Consider the following 14,652-nt stretch of genomic DNA (forward strand, 5'->3'; position numbering starts at 1 on the left):
GTGGGGCGTCGCCGCGGCCGCCTCCCGCGCTGAGGGGGGCTGAGGAGGCGGGTGATGGCGGCGGCGGGCTTCGAGGCGTGAGGGGCTGCGAGGGTACCGCTGCCGCCGCTGAGGAGATTGGGAGGCCGGCGGGGAGGCCGCGCACGGAGGCGGTTCAGGCCCTCAGAAGCCGCCGAGCCCCGGCGGGAACAGCCCTGCCTAGGCGGCGGCGGGAATGGGGCGGTTAAAATGGACCTGTCTCCTGGCTGGTTGTACGGTGAGGTAAAGACTGTCGCGGGTGTGGTGGGAGGCCAGCCCAGTGACCGGGTCAGCGCACGGAGGTTTAACAGGAGGTGCTTAAACCAGCCCGTCAGCCAATTTGTGTTCGGGCAGGGCTCGGACGGCGCTGGAATGGCGGGGTTGTCTTCGCCATCCCGGTGCCGAGGCCGTAGCTGTCGTCTCCGCAGATGTCCGGCGTCTGCCGTGGTGGAGGCTGAGCTACCGGTGTATTTGGATCATCTTTAAAAAAAAAAACCTACAACCTTATCTCTAGCCTCACGCAGAAGTGAACGAGCCGGCATAAACAACTTGGTGTTTACACCAGAATGAGGAGACGCGCACGGTTCTCCTGTCTGCACGGAGAAGAAATCGGTTTCTTCATTGTGGTTTCAAACTCTTCTCAAAGTCACAGGAAACGGCACAAGTGGAAGTAATATCAGTAAGAAAATGATTCAGTTCAATAAAATGATTCCCCCCTTCCCACACACGCACGCATATTTGGCATTTTCTTCTGAAAGGAGCCAATCTGCTGCTGCCTTTTGGGGCAATTGTCCTAACAGCCGAATCCGTCATTCAGAAACACCTGCCCTGGTAAACGTGCTCTCTCTAATCACAACACACTGATAACATCTTTTTGTCAAGGTCTTCTCATGCGTGGCAGCACATGGGTGTGCAAGTCCCTTTGCCGTTACAAAGTGTTTATATGCCAATAAGGTCAACTGGTCCCAGCTCATCTACCTTGTGCCTCGGCAATCCTGAGTTTTGAACCTTTTCTCCGGGAAATCAGCCCAAAGCTCTTCATCTCCCACACAGGAGCTAGGAGGCGGGGGCTGATCGCGTGTGAGTGCACATGTGTGCATGTCCGGGTGGTTGTAGTTTACAAACTAAAGATAGATAATCATTGATGATTTTTTTCCCCTCTCCCAAAAGGAAACAAGCCAGCCCTTCCGTGTTAACCATTTTCCTCAGCCACACGGCATCGAGTCTGGATTAACCATGCACTGTGGGTGCACGGGAAAGCACTGGAGTCTCACCCCATTTCCATCACTCTGGTAATCTTAACTCAGGAAGGAGAGAGGTCAAACCCTGCAGACACACATGGCTGTGCCACGGCTCTCAGGCCCAACCTTTTCTTGCTCTCTTGTTCCCTGTGCCCCCCCCACCCCGTGATCTGCCTGCAAGCGCTGTGCTTCCATTGATTAGCTTTCAGTCTTGCTAGCCCTTTCCATGGCTTTGCCTTTATAATGATAAAATCAGTTTTTCTCAGTGGGTTTTCATGCCCAATAACATACCAGATCTTTATTATTTATGCTTTACAGGCAAGGCTTGTCTCCCAGCACACCAGTTGATGCTGCGAATGTCCTTAAATCCTGAAGCTCAGAGCTGCAAATCAAAGCAAAGCCGAGGAGGCAGCTGTGACGGAAGGATTGCATAAGGGGCTTAGCCTGAGGCTGCTCGTGGCTGCAGCAGCTCAGAGGAGAGCAGCTTTACCTTTGCCTCCATCTAAATGGATGCCCAGACCATGTCCAGGAATGACCCAGGATGCCCAGCGCCCAAGACCATGTCCAGGAATGACCCAGGATCCCAAAAGCCACATCCTTCAGCAAGAACTAAATTCTCATGTGCTCACACGCCTCACTTTAAAAAATGGGGCTGAGCTCCTATGGCACTTAGTCTCACAGAAACTGCGTGTTCAGCCTCCTAGTCCTGCCTGCAATGTGAGCTTTTTGCTTTTTCTCCTTAATTTCAGGACACTGATGTCTGCGGATTTCTACTAGTTGTTCTGTGACATGTAACTGGGATGAAATCAACGTGCTTCTAAAAATTACTCCAAGAACTATGTTAATAACAGGGGAGGATTTCCAATCTATACCCAAAATGGTCTGCTTTTACCACAACATACCATCCTATGGGAAGGATGTAATTCTCTATTAAAACCTTTAAAGTAGTTTTCTCTAAGGAGCTAATCACATGTATTTGTAGCTGAATATGTCTTCTTGCTTATGAAGAGAATAGGCTTGCAAAGAGCTGCAGAAAAAGCCTTTGATGCAACATTAATTTTTCTTTCCCCTGTAAGTACTGTACCGTCGTGCAGTGACAGGTCGAAAGAATTATTTTGTATCTTACGTACTTCTTTATTTTGCAACTTCCAGGATGCACTGATATCCTCCACCAAAAAAAACGGCCAAATACAGATGACTAGACTTGACTGTCTTGGTATTTGTGAACTAAAAATCAAACTAAATTCAAACAAATTCTCTCTTGTAGCCTTCTTTAAAGAAGGGGTAGGGATGGGTGCACAAATTAGCCCTTACTTGCCTGCTCTGCAGTTTGGTTTTCAAGCTTCCAGAAGCCAAACCTCACCTTTCCCTCTGAAATGGTAATGTTTTAAAACTACTTTAAACAGTGTAAATATTTAGAAAGCCTTTTTTTCATGGCATTTCAAGGTACAGTAAGGGGCCCTGCATACGGTGAAGTGCCTTAAGTCACCAATGCCATCATCTTGGAATTGGCTGGACCTTTACGTAAATGTGATTTAACACTATCTAAGTGGTTTCAGTCTGTCATTGATTTGTTCCTGGCAGTAATTCTGGAGTCTGGTTCTCCTCATATGTACTAGCGAAAATCAGGAGGACGTAATGAAGTCAGAGGCGCTGTGTAATGTATAAAATGGGCCGCTGACTTTCAATGTCAGCAATTCCTTAAACTGTAATAGTATTAGAAACTATTCTAAGAATAATTCTTTGTGCTCTTGTATGCTTCTGCAGAGTGTCAGGCTATGTTCAGTGCTACTCAAATTAGAATTTATTTTTTTAAATGATTTTTTCCCCCCCCCCAGAAGAAAAACATTCTTCCATTTTTATCTCCAGGAAAAAGAAGTGGGAGTTACAAAGGAGAGCAAGTCAAGCATTTTTTCCTCAAGATCAACAAAACTGATCGTTTCACTTAAAGTTACTTTTTCTAACACAGAGAGCAGAAGCTGTTCTCAGCTGGACCCTCTCAGGAGGACCAGGCTATCGGGCAGTGCAAAGTTGGGTCAGGCGAATGGAGTCACAAAGCAACAACCTTAGGTGCTTCAAACCATCCGTTGGGTGCCCATCAGCTGGGTGTTGCGGGTGAATTCAGCCTGCACCCTCCTCCATGTCATGTCTCCCCATCAGCAAAGTGGATAGCACTGTACACCATCATCATGCAATATCTTAGAGACTGCGAGGCCCCCGGATACTGCAGCGATGGGGTGGGACTTGCCACGGGAGCTGTATAAATAGATATGCAAGCGCACAAGTTCTTTCATCTGATCTGTTGCTGAATTTATCTTAAACTTCCTGTGCTCATGTAACATGCGTGAAACTGTGTTTGTGACACTGTTTTCAGAGTGCTTGTCTCTGCTTGGAAAAGCAAGTGAGAGAATTTATTTTGAGACATCAGGAATGTGTGAATTGCTTCTTCATAATTAACTACTTCTAAATATGGTGCTCAACCCTTTTTTTTTAAGCTAAGGGGGTTTCTAAGAATCTCAGTTTGGGGAAGGAAAGGTACTTCTTGTCGGTAGTCCAAATTTACTTTGCAAAAAAGAGATTAAATTTTGTCAATCCAAAGCAGTCCTTGTTCTGAGGGTGCCATGGCAGCTGCTGCTGAAAGCCAAGCGGCGGGGGGATTTCCTGCGCAGGGCTGAAGCGAGCTGGCACAGCAGCACGTAGGAGGTGTAACACGTAGCTCCATTTCCCGACTTCCCTGGCCAGGGGGCTGGAGTTCGCTCGCTTTGCTCCAAGCTCTCAGGAGCATGGAGATGCTGCCGCCGTCTCAGTCCTGCATCAGGCGTGTTCATGTTGCTGCTTGCCTTCATCATTTGTTTTTCCCCGTTGCGAGCCTTCTGGTTCTTCACTGTCCTCTTAACTAACTGAATCAGCATTATTTGCATTTTTTTTCCCAGATTTCTCTGCTGAAAAATATAGTTTATGTTCGCTTGTTGTGAAGCAGACACTGGGTTTGTGTAAAGAGCTGTAGAGCAGCTGCAAAGGATGGAGTTACACCCGTGCCCGTGGCCAGGCAGCTGGCACACTGCGACCAGTGCAGCCTGAATCTGGCTTCTTGTCTCAGCCATCGCTGCTCTGAGACATAATGGAGCAGTGTGGTGGTGGTGGTGATGGTGGCGGTGACGGTGGCCAGCTCCAAATCGCACTTCTGATTCCCCCTCCACTGAAGTCAGACTCATTCGGTGACCACTTTTTTACTGTGCTTCAAGCAGACTAATAAAATATGTAAAGAAAATCAATACTGGCCAGAACCTCACATGCATTTTCTTCAGCTCATCTGCTTTCCAGTGCAGCCATCTCCAGAAGGATGAGTTTGGTGCTGGCACAGTTCACAGGTACCCACTTGCCGCCTGGCTGCCTGCCAGCCACACCGCTAGAGCTAGACGCACTTGCTTATATATTATCTCCATATATATATAACCCAGAAAAAGCTGTATGGGCAACAGTTGGCTTTTATAAGGGCAAGTCTAGCACTAACTGGAACTGGAGGTGGGTCTGCTGGTGGGGAGGGATGAAGCAGAGCAGTGACCTCAACCAGAGCAATAATTAAATGTTTTAGGATTGGAAATGCCACGTTTGTCACCAAAGCGTTTGCCTTTCCGTAATGATACTCAACATTGATTCACGTCCCTCATGGTCCACAGATCACAGAGCTTGTTTACATGGCTGGGGGATTTCTCAGGTCAGTGTCCAGCAGCCGAGACCAGGTGCCCCCGTTTCTGTCAGGAGAACACACGTAACCTGGGGCACGCAGCATTTCTAAAATCTTTAACGGATTACTAGCAGTCGGGATATACAGCCTTGCTTGGACAACTTCCAAAGCACATTCTGTTGCTGCTGTTTTTCTCGTGTGCTTTTGGAAACTACATTTCCATGGCCTATGTTATAAAGCAGCATTTTTATGTGGCATTTGCCATATTCCCCCTCCCTCTGTCATATGGAGATAGAGAATTAAGGTCATGTTTCCAGGAAGGGTGTTGCTCATAATGGCACAGAGGGTTCAGAAATACAAGCGGGATGGCAGGCAAACTCCAGATCTGGAGAAACGTGGACCTTTTCCCAAGCCCACGAAAAATGAGCGATATCACCGTCACGAGCTTAGTGCCCCAGTCTTTGCCTTCGTCCTGCCGTGCTGCTTAACCATGTGCATCACTGTGAAAGGGTACAGGAAGAGAAAAATGAAAGATGTCAGTGATCTTAAGAGACAGAGAAAGGCGAGGTTCAGGCTGGTTTCTGTCACCCTGGGTTGCGTTTAAATGGCACGGTCTACAGTAAGAGGACAATTGTTACAGTGCATTTGGATACTGTTAGCTATGGGTTTCAAATGTACTGAGAGCATTCAGGTTGCAATACATAATCTGGTGAAAATAGCTGATATTACTGTTTCGTTCCATGAAACCTATGGAGGTGAAAAGCAGTGTGGAATTTTTCTCCCGTTTTATGTAACTCTGTTTTTCCTCATTTCCTCTTAAGTGAAACACGCCGTATTTCATGCCTTTTTAAAAGGCTGTGGCGTGTTTCCTTTAACTTAGCTGAGTTAAAGGGGTGAAAAAGTGAAAAATCCTTAGACTAAGAAGGAACTAAATAGACACTGTGATCCTCTAATAATGTGCAGATAAAACACCCACTGTGGATTGTGATTAAAATGAGTTTTCCTTTAATAGAGATGCAAATGCAACTGCAGCAGCATGTCACATTTACATCCAAAATTAATTAGGCTTCATTAGCAATAAGCCGCTGGAAATTTTGATTTCCAGAGTTCCCTGGAGCACTGCATTTCAAACCAGAATGCAGCAAGGCTTTGGATGCTGGAGGGGCGGCATCACACGCTGCCTTGAGATGTTGTTGTTGTTCTGCACCGGGTGGAAATTTTTCTAAAACAAACACGTTACTTTTTTTATCACTCTGGGAACATGAAGCCAACACATTTAAGGAAATTGCTTGCATATGAAATACACCAAACCAGCAGGTAATCCTGGGCACACATCAGAAACATCGGCACGGAGCCTCTCACGTTGTCTCTGCTGATCTGTGCCCATCTGAACTAGCGCAGCCTTTATCAGCGCGCTTCCACGGGAAAGGTACCGACTCCTCCTCATCCACTTCCTTCTGGAAGAATTGCTTCTGCTCTGGCACTCCAAAATGCTGACCCTAAAGGGCATCTGTGCGTTCACATTTTTGCTTGTGTGTTTTTGTTTAAGTCATGCTCTCTTTATTAAAAAAATGAGGAGGTGAGACTTCCAGTTATGGAAAACCGCTACCCCTGTAGCTGCAGAGTAACAATTAAAACCGCTGATGTTCAGACCTGTTACTGACCTCATCTACTCCTCTACCAGCCCCTTCTCCAGGGCTCTTCGCTACGAGTTCTTTGCTACTGCCAGACCAAAACTGCCTGTGCTGGTGCTGCCCTTGTGCGTGCAGCCTTTGACTCATTTCCTTGAACTTTCCACCACCATCAGCCCCAGGCTGGTCCCAGCAGCGAGGACAAGACCCACGGATGGCGTCTTCTTGGGTGGAGCAACACGATGGTGTTGGGATGGGGTCCATGGCTCTTGTCCATCCGCCAACACCTCGAACAGGAATCATTTGCTCTCTCACAGACTTATTTTTACGCAGGAGGAATCTGAAGCTTGTGCAAATGTTTAAACACATGTCTCTCTTGAATTATTCAGTGTACTTTGCTTGCTTCTGGAGTTAATTAAAATGGAGGGCAGTCGATAGCAAGCTCTCACATTCACCGTAGGGAGGAGGCAGCAAACTGTGGCAGAGCGAGCACTGATAACCACCTGCCCTCTCCATCCCTCCTGCATCGCAAGCTGCCACACCGTAACTGCCGTGCTCCCTTGGCAGTACTGACCAGCAGCAGCAGAGCACCACATCTTAACGAGTTTGCCTTAATTTAAGGAGACCAGCGTGTGCATAGCACTGGGGACTGACACGTCCTGAGCTATGCTTGAGGCTGCAGTGCCTGATTTCAGAAGATCCAGGGAACCACCCAAACCAAGAGCTGTTTCCCTCCCGAGCAGCCTCACACTTTTTTTAACCTGTTTTCTGCTACGGTTCAATGAGGCTTTTTCCAGTGTCAGATGTACATCCCTGTGTATCAAAAAAAACCCAGACTAAGTGCAGCTCTCGTCCTTTTGAGGTCAATGGGGAACTTGAGATTGGGATCAGAATTTCACCTACGATCTGAAGTACAGGTCTGAGCCAAAGCCTGACTCCCTTGGAGTCAAGGGAGGTCTTTCCTCTGGCTCCAGCAGTGTTTGGTCCCAGAAAGCTTGTAACATTAGCCCAACATAAATGCACGATCTCGTTGAAGAGTGTATTAATCCACACTTAGATCCATCCCCCTCTCCTGCTCCTGTGAAATGTTATGAAGAGCAAATTATGTACCAAGTGGCACAATCCTGACTTTATCAATCTGCCTGAATACAGAAATGATAGCGGTAACTCTGATACTGTACCAACGCTGAAACACTCAGTTCCTGATGAGTATTTTTGTCCCCAATCAGACATCAGTTAAAGTCACAGTTTCCCTTTGTGAATCAAGCTAATGACGAAAATGCAGGGTTTACATACCATTCAACAACTCAGCTAGTAGCTATCTCCAAAATGTGAGATACAGTCAGAAATATTTTATGCAGAAAGGAGAAACGATCATGTCATCCTCTGTTCACGCAGTACTCCTGGGGACTACTTTTCCTGGTAACAGGCACGTGTAATTGCCATTACTGTTACCGCACAGCATTTGCACTACATGGAAAAGGACCCCTCACCTGGAAGCAGGAGCGAGAACGTAAATGTGGGGCTCCACTGAGAACAGTGAGAGCAGGAATGCAGCTCCAACACCGATCCACTTTTACTCTAAGAAAGTGAAAATATTAACACAGTTGAGCTGAGCATATTTGTAATGAACAAATAATGGTGAATTCTCATTAAGCTCATGAAATTTTGCAGGCAGGGTGCTCTAACTGAGCAGTTTTTGGAGCTGGCGTGCCAAGAATATACCTCTGCACCTGAAGAAAAATAACGTTGCATGGCTGAGCTGGTGACATTTCTGATCACACAGACTTCACCAGAGTCTTCATCAACTTGTTTTTTTCATTACACTTTGTCCAACATATCCAGGCTCACATTCAGAAATTGCTTAACCTGACCTAAAAACAAGTTACATTCCAGTACATCTAATATTTGCACATATCAGGACACTGCAATTAGGCTACTTGATTTGTAAAGATGTTTAATCAAGAAGGCCTGGATTAAAGTTCAAGTTCAAGTGCTCTGCGCTAGCCAGACACGATTTGAACGGACAGTAATTAAAACACAGTCTGATTCATATGGGGCACTGCTGGACTTTGAAACAATGACTACATGATTGAAACTCTGTTGGGAAGGATTCTTTTTATTTTAGTGCAACTAAAACGAGGCTTTTTCGTACCGATGCTTCACACGGAACAGTAACAGAAGTCACATTTTTTTAAAAAAGCATTTTGAGGCAAGGAAACATCTTCACCTGGGTTCAAGGCTGAGTGCTAGCAGACAATGGAAGTCTTTTATCCTGCTGTTGTCAGAAGCCAATAGTGGCTGGCCAGCTTGCTCGGAGCAGAAACTTCGACCCTTAAAAGGATGATCTGTGGATGAGAGCCAGGCACAGAACAGCCGTTTTTGTCTGCAGCCTCGCAGCCCCGAGGAGACGTCGCAGGAGCAGAACTGCTGTTCTCCTCATGCAAAACGTGGGTGGGAAGGTGACGGCCTCCAGATGGGAAAAGGGACTTTCCTGATGAAAAAGGCTGAGAACAACCGGGTTAGAACAAATCCATCTGGAATGACAGCTGAGATGTGTCATGAGAAAATTGCCTTGCCTTGGGATCAAACCCATAAATTACAGAAAGTTTTATCAGAAAACGGATGGTCCTCACAGACCTTATTTTTGAGCAGAAAGTGACGTGATGTATCGCTGTATGCATGTTGTTTACCTCTTGCTTTAACACGGTTCGTGGGAGGAAGTGCTCCACTGCCAAAAGAGACTTGATAGTTGCATTGTTCGTGTGTAGCAATATTTAGACATAGCAAACCCACCAGTATTTATAATAAGTCTGACCCACTACGGTATCAGTAGGAGGCTACAGTAAAAAGAGATGGACGCTATGTCCGCTGAGCTAGAGAGGGAGATAAAGGCTCCCAGTAAATCTGATTGGAGAGGTGTTGTTTTTGGGCAGAGACAGCATTTCAGTTCCTGTCCCATGCCAGAGCTCGAAGCTGTACTTGTAACAGGAAACGAGAATCACAATCTGAAGCCAGAGGCACATGTCATTCGAACAGGCTCTTTGCTCTCTTTCACCAGTATTTGACATGTCCTGCAGTACACAGCAAACAGCTTTGCTGCACGTCCCACTAAATAAGCCGGGTTGGTCATTAACCCTCAAATCTGACCCAAGGCTCGGTAGGTGAGGAACCCAATTCCTTGGACCCGGTCCATAACAAACCTTGTATCTGCCCCTGAGCAGTTATCTTGTTTCCCGTGGGAAGGACAAGAACTTTTCGGTTTCTAGTACGAGTCAGCGCCCTGACTGTATTCATCCGTGAACACCCAAAGCCGTCCGTCAGGCAGCACTGAGAGGACCTGGCTGAACACCACGCTACTTCCAGCTCCAAATTCCACTGCCACCTGCCTTTCTCCCAGGGAAGGGGATGCACGTTCCCCAAGCACCTGCTGGCTCCTAAAATGACAACATAAATAGCTAAAAAGATGTAATCAAAACAAGAGCGTGGCACAGCACATGAAGGAGCAGTGCAGGCGTGTTGCTGTCATAGAGCCAGGGACGGCTGCAGCCCCTGCGCTGCGGGAGATGACCACCTCTCCTTTTCGGGATGAGTGTATTCCTGCCCAGGTCAAGGGGTCCCTGCAGGCTTCGGAAAGAGGCAGAAAGGAAGCTGAAGGTTGACTCTGCTCAGATTTTAATCTATCTAGAACTTAAACTCTTGGTAGCAGGATGCTTTTTTTATCATTTGCAGAGTTTCTAGTACAATAGATTCCTCCTCCAGAAACAGACTCAAGCCACTACGATAACACCAGTAATAATTTCCCCCGTTTAAATGACGCATGCTGGCAAAATGTTCCATCGTGGCTGTACAGCACCAACCCCATCTGGGCCCACAGGCATAGCCAGCAGCACGGTCTGGCAGAAACACCTTCCAGTAAAGAAGATTGGAGAAATAACATAAACCAGCTAATTGCCATCTTGGAGCAGACCGTCGGTTGAGCTAATCCTCTCCCCGGAGCAGTGAGCAGCAGCCAGGGCTGTGCAGGGAAGCACAGGGCAAAGCCCTAGGATGGTCACGAATCATCCAGTCCAGAAGAAGAGCTTTCTAAACACCACTGGGTTAATGACCACACTGAACATCAGTATCAAGAATAAACTGTGACCTCTGGAAATTGCTGCACCAGCCCCGGCAGCCTGAGGACCATACACTTCCTGGGGGGGGCAGGGGGAGTGGGATCTGGGGAACCGGCACCACACCAACATGTCTGCAGGCCTCTGCTTATTTTATGCAAAAATCCTCGGATTTCACACTCCCCAACACAACCCGGCCCGCGGGGCCCCTCTGCTGTCCTGTCCCAGCACTGCACCCAGCACCCCCCCGGAGCCACCCAGGCAGGGACAGACAAACCCTCCATTCTCCCACCACGATTTAATTCACATGGCACAAAAATCACCGATAGCAGCTTCAGCCAAGAGCAGATTCCCCAAAAACCTTGTCCATTCTAGGCATTTTCATGACACTGCTACAGAAATTACCTGGGAAATTTGCAGTCTCCCACTCGCTGGGGCAGAGAAGCCCCAAGCAAACCCTGCAAGAGGCTGTACCAGCTGCATCACGGACAACCCACTGCATCATCCTAGTGCGCTGGCCGGAGGGTGAAATAACCTGTGTCCCGCCGTCTATTTCCATGTATTGAGACATACAGAAAATGAGTTAGGAGACCGGCTAGCCAAGACTGTGATATCTTTAACAAGAAGTATTAAAAAGTACCTAAAGCAGGCTTTGTTTTCTCTATTGCTACAGAGTCATTTCTGTTTGTTCTGGTACCGAGGATTACCCATTGACCCGCCCCTCCGCCGTTTAATACTTCACCGTGCTGCACAGGACCCTGCTTTCTGAACCATTTCTGAAGATTTCCAAAGCACAGCATTTCTGGAAGATCTTCCAAGGCAAAACAGTCAATTAACAGGCAAACTCTCAATAAAGTATAATATTTTATTCAAATAAAATATAAGTTTTCTTTACCTTCTTCGACTTTTATGCAAAGCGGTACATTTAAAACGAGTGGACTCCAGCAGGACGCTGCGCTGTACATGCATCCGTCCGTCAGTCCCTGGGGCACAGAGAACCAGCGGTGCAGGGCCCCGTGAAGCTCAGATGGCTGCCATCCTTCAGTTATCACAGTACTGTACCTTTACAAGAGACAGCATCAGCACTGTGATAACTGAGCCAGGGCAGCCTGTCAGTCATTGCGGCCCCTCCGCAACACTGCCGAGCCCAGCAGGCACATCCTCCATCTCCTCATCCCGTACGCGTCTCAGAAACCCCGCATCACTCCAAACAGACGCCCAGCTGCCAGACAAAAGGCTCAGGAGCATTTAACAGAGGTGGCTTTGCATCTGAGGTTTCAGTCCAGAAAATTACCCAGATAATTAGTGCTATCTTAATGACCACGGTGGCTTCTGCAATGCAGCTCAAAGCGTTTTGTAGTAGCAGCTTCTTCCAGACAAATCCACCGATGCTGGATTTAATGAAGAAAGAAAGGGTAAGTAACCACTCTACAGCCATCACTAGAGAGAATGGGGGCACCCCTCTCTCCCCCTTAAATTCACTGGAGCCGGACAGCAGCATTTGGTTTACGCTACTTGAGCACTGAATGTCATGAACCAGACAGTCAGTGGGTATGATGGCAGAGAGCCAGCTAAGTTTATGTTGCCACGCCACTTGCGAGAGCCGAGGAGTGGAATCATTAACAGCGCGAGTACGAGGGTAGCACCACACCGTGACCACGCTGCATACTGCACCGAGCCTGCCAGGCTTTCGCCAGCGGAGCAGGCTGGCAGGCGGTGGAATTTTACAGCACTGCGAACACATTCAGCTGGGCTTAAACGGCGTTTGTCGTACGCGCTTCTGGAGCCAGCATGGCAGACGCCCGTTCCTATGCCTACCGATGGCTTCGACGGGAGCAGCGCCCAACGCCAGGCAGCCAGCTGTGTTCTCCAGGGACTGCAGCTGGAGTAAGCAGAAGAGGGGCCTAAAGGCTCGAGCTGCTTCAAGTATCCAGCTGGCATTTTTAGGTCATAGGATCCAAATACAAAATTTTGAGGTAAACAATTCCACTGCAAACTAGTTAAATTACAAGCTTACATCAACCTATCTTTTAAACACACACACCCCTTTTTTTTTCTTCCCTAAAAGCAGGCATTGCTGAAAAGATCACGGAACTATTTCTACACACACACACCCCCACACTTTGGTTAAGAGAATCAAATATATTGAGTTCTGAAATGAGTTTAAAAAACACTACAGTTTTACATAGTAAAAGTCAATGTGTTACTAAGTTTTTACAAAAAGTTCATTTACAATGTTGGACCTCACCAGTACAAGTTGATCTCATGCTTCTACCAGGAGGAAGCAGAAACTCCGAAGGTGGTATAACACTCTAAATAACTTACCTGGAAAAGAGCATGTCCTGAGATGTTATGGAGACTGTTTTTAAAAGAGAAATACGTAACACTCAGCTGGATCCAGCTATCAAAATGGTGTCTTACAAGTTTTTAACTCAAGAGGGCAATGGAGAGACAAATATGAAATATCTGAGGAGAAGCACGCAGAGGAAAAAATATTTGTACATTTTAAAACAAACTACAAACATACATTACATAAAAAGGGGACAGTCAAGAGATTACGCAATACTGATGCAAAACCACACAGATGACTTAAACATATAACCTAAAACTCACAGATTTACCACCATTTGTAGATTAATCATTAAAGAATCCGCTGTTGCTAGAAAAACCACAACAAAAAACTTGGAAAAAAATATTAATAAATTCTGTGCATACCATAGTGACTTTTGAAAGGAAGGAAGCTGCACAAGTCATGAACCATTTGCTTTCACTTTGGGGTGCTTTTACACCACCGTTACTATTCCAGTAAAAAAATTCTACTGATTTCGGTAGAATGGCACAAATGTAGGATTGGGTATCCTACATCTCACAAGCTGAAGCAATGAGAGAAGAATCGCTGTTTTATAGTTCAAGTACGCCTTGACCGCTGTTTCGGGATTTCACTCTGTGCTCCAGCAGTCACTATTACGCTATCTAACAGGAGAAGATACATGACTGCAAAGGTGAACAATTCCTCCCCAACACCCTCTGGCACAAAGACTGTTTGAGTTACACACATATTCTACGGGCTGATGCCATTTTCTCTAGAGAGGATCCAGCTCTTACTCCAATACAAATATGGTTTGTTTCCTTGCGTCTGACAGGCACATGCCAATTTTTGCTTTGCTTCAGTCCGACTAAAGATACACAGAGCCGATACAAAAAGCCTAAGCGGGTTCCCCATTATTAGCTGAAAAACCCCCTTTTTAAGCACAACCCGCATTAGTTTTGGAGTCTAGTACACATTTTTGTTCTTGTTATTGCCAAGGCATCACGTATTTCCATATGCCTTTTAAAAGCCCTCTAGTTTCCAGCGTTTGCCGCCAGTTCCCGCTTTTGAAAGCCTTGTAAGTTCATCTGGCTGGTTTTTAAACTCCAGTTCCACCTCCTGCCCCTTTGGGGCTGGCGATTCCACGTATTTTTTGCCTTCTTTCGCATGAACCAAAATTCCTCTAGCATCACACTGACGGAATTACTGATGTGCCCTGACCACAACCCGCAAGGCTTACGACTCCCCACCGTTACGCACAGGTCAAGTATCTTCCAAGTACTACACGCCACTCTCGCCCTGCCTCTGCAGAACCTCACGAGGCGTGCAGGTGGCAAACCCGATTTCCACGTTGACTAGCGCTATTTCCGCGCGCGCCAAAAAAAAAAAAGAAAAAAAAATAAATAATGACCTGTAGAAGTCTGAAGAGGAAAGAAAACAAACAGCACGTTACAATGGTCCGGCGAGCGATTGCGGGGCTTCGATGACGGGGACGAAGGCTGTGAGAAGCGAGGGTCCCTCGCAGGTTCCCCCCCCCGGGCCGCCACAGCCGCTCCCTCCCAACTTTCCTTCGACGGCTCTTCCCCCCCCCCCCCCGCCCCAAAGCCACGTTACCTGAAACCGGGGGGGGGGCAAGCAGGCGGCAACCTTGGCA

At 47.1% G+C, this 14,652-nt stretch overlaps 2 long non-coding RNA genes across 3 annotated transcripts; one reads left to right on the forward strand and one right to left on the reverse strand.

Annotated features, from left to right (window-relative positions):
- The first annotated feature begins 71 nt into the window (after positions 1-71).
- LOC128148199 (uncharacterized) lies at positions 72-2,467 on the forward strand. Of its 2 annotated transcripts, XR_008237211.1 has the most exons (3): positions 72-261; positions 373-697; positions 1,578-2,467. It is a non-coding gene; the product is annotated as an uncharacterized LOC128148199 (long non-coding RNA). The 2 variants fall into 2 exon arrangements; XR_008237210.1 differs by lacking the exon at positions 72-261 and having other exon boundaries at positions 270-697.
- A 6,214-nt stretch (positions 2,468-8,681) lies between these two features.
- LOC128148200 (uncharacterized) lies at positions 8,682-14,494 on the reverse strand. The gene is made up of 2 exons (XR_008237212.1): positions 11,331-14,494; positions 8,682-11,239 (listed from the first exon to the last, which is right to left on the reverse strand). It is a non-coding gene; the product is annotated as an uncharacterized LOC128148200 (long non-coding RNA).
- Positions 14,495-14,652: the final 158 nt, after the last annotated feature.

The sequence above is a fragment of the Harpia harpyja genome, chromosome 11 (genome assembly GCF_026419915.1).
Source record: "Harpia harpyja isolate bHarHar1 chromosome 11, bHarHar1 primary haplotype, whole genome shotgun sequence".
Taxonomy (NCBI): domain Eukaryota; kingdom Metazoa; phylum Chordata; class Aves; order Accipitriformes; family Accipitridae; genus Harpia; species Harpia harpyja.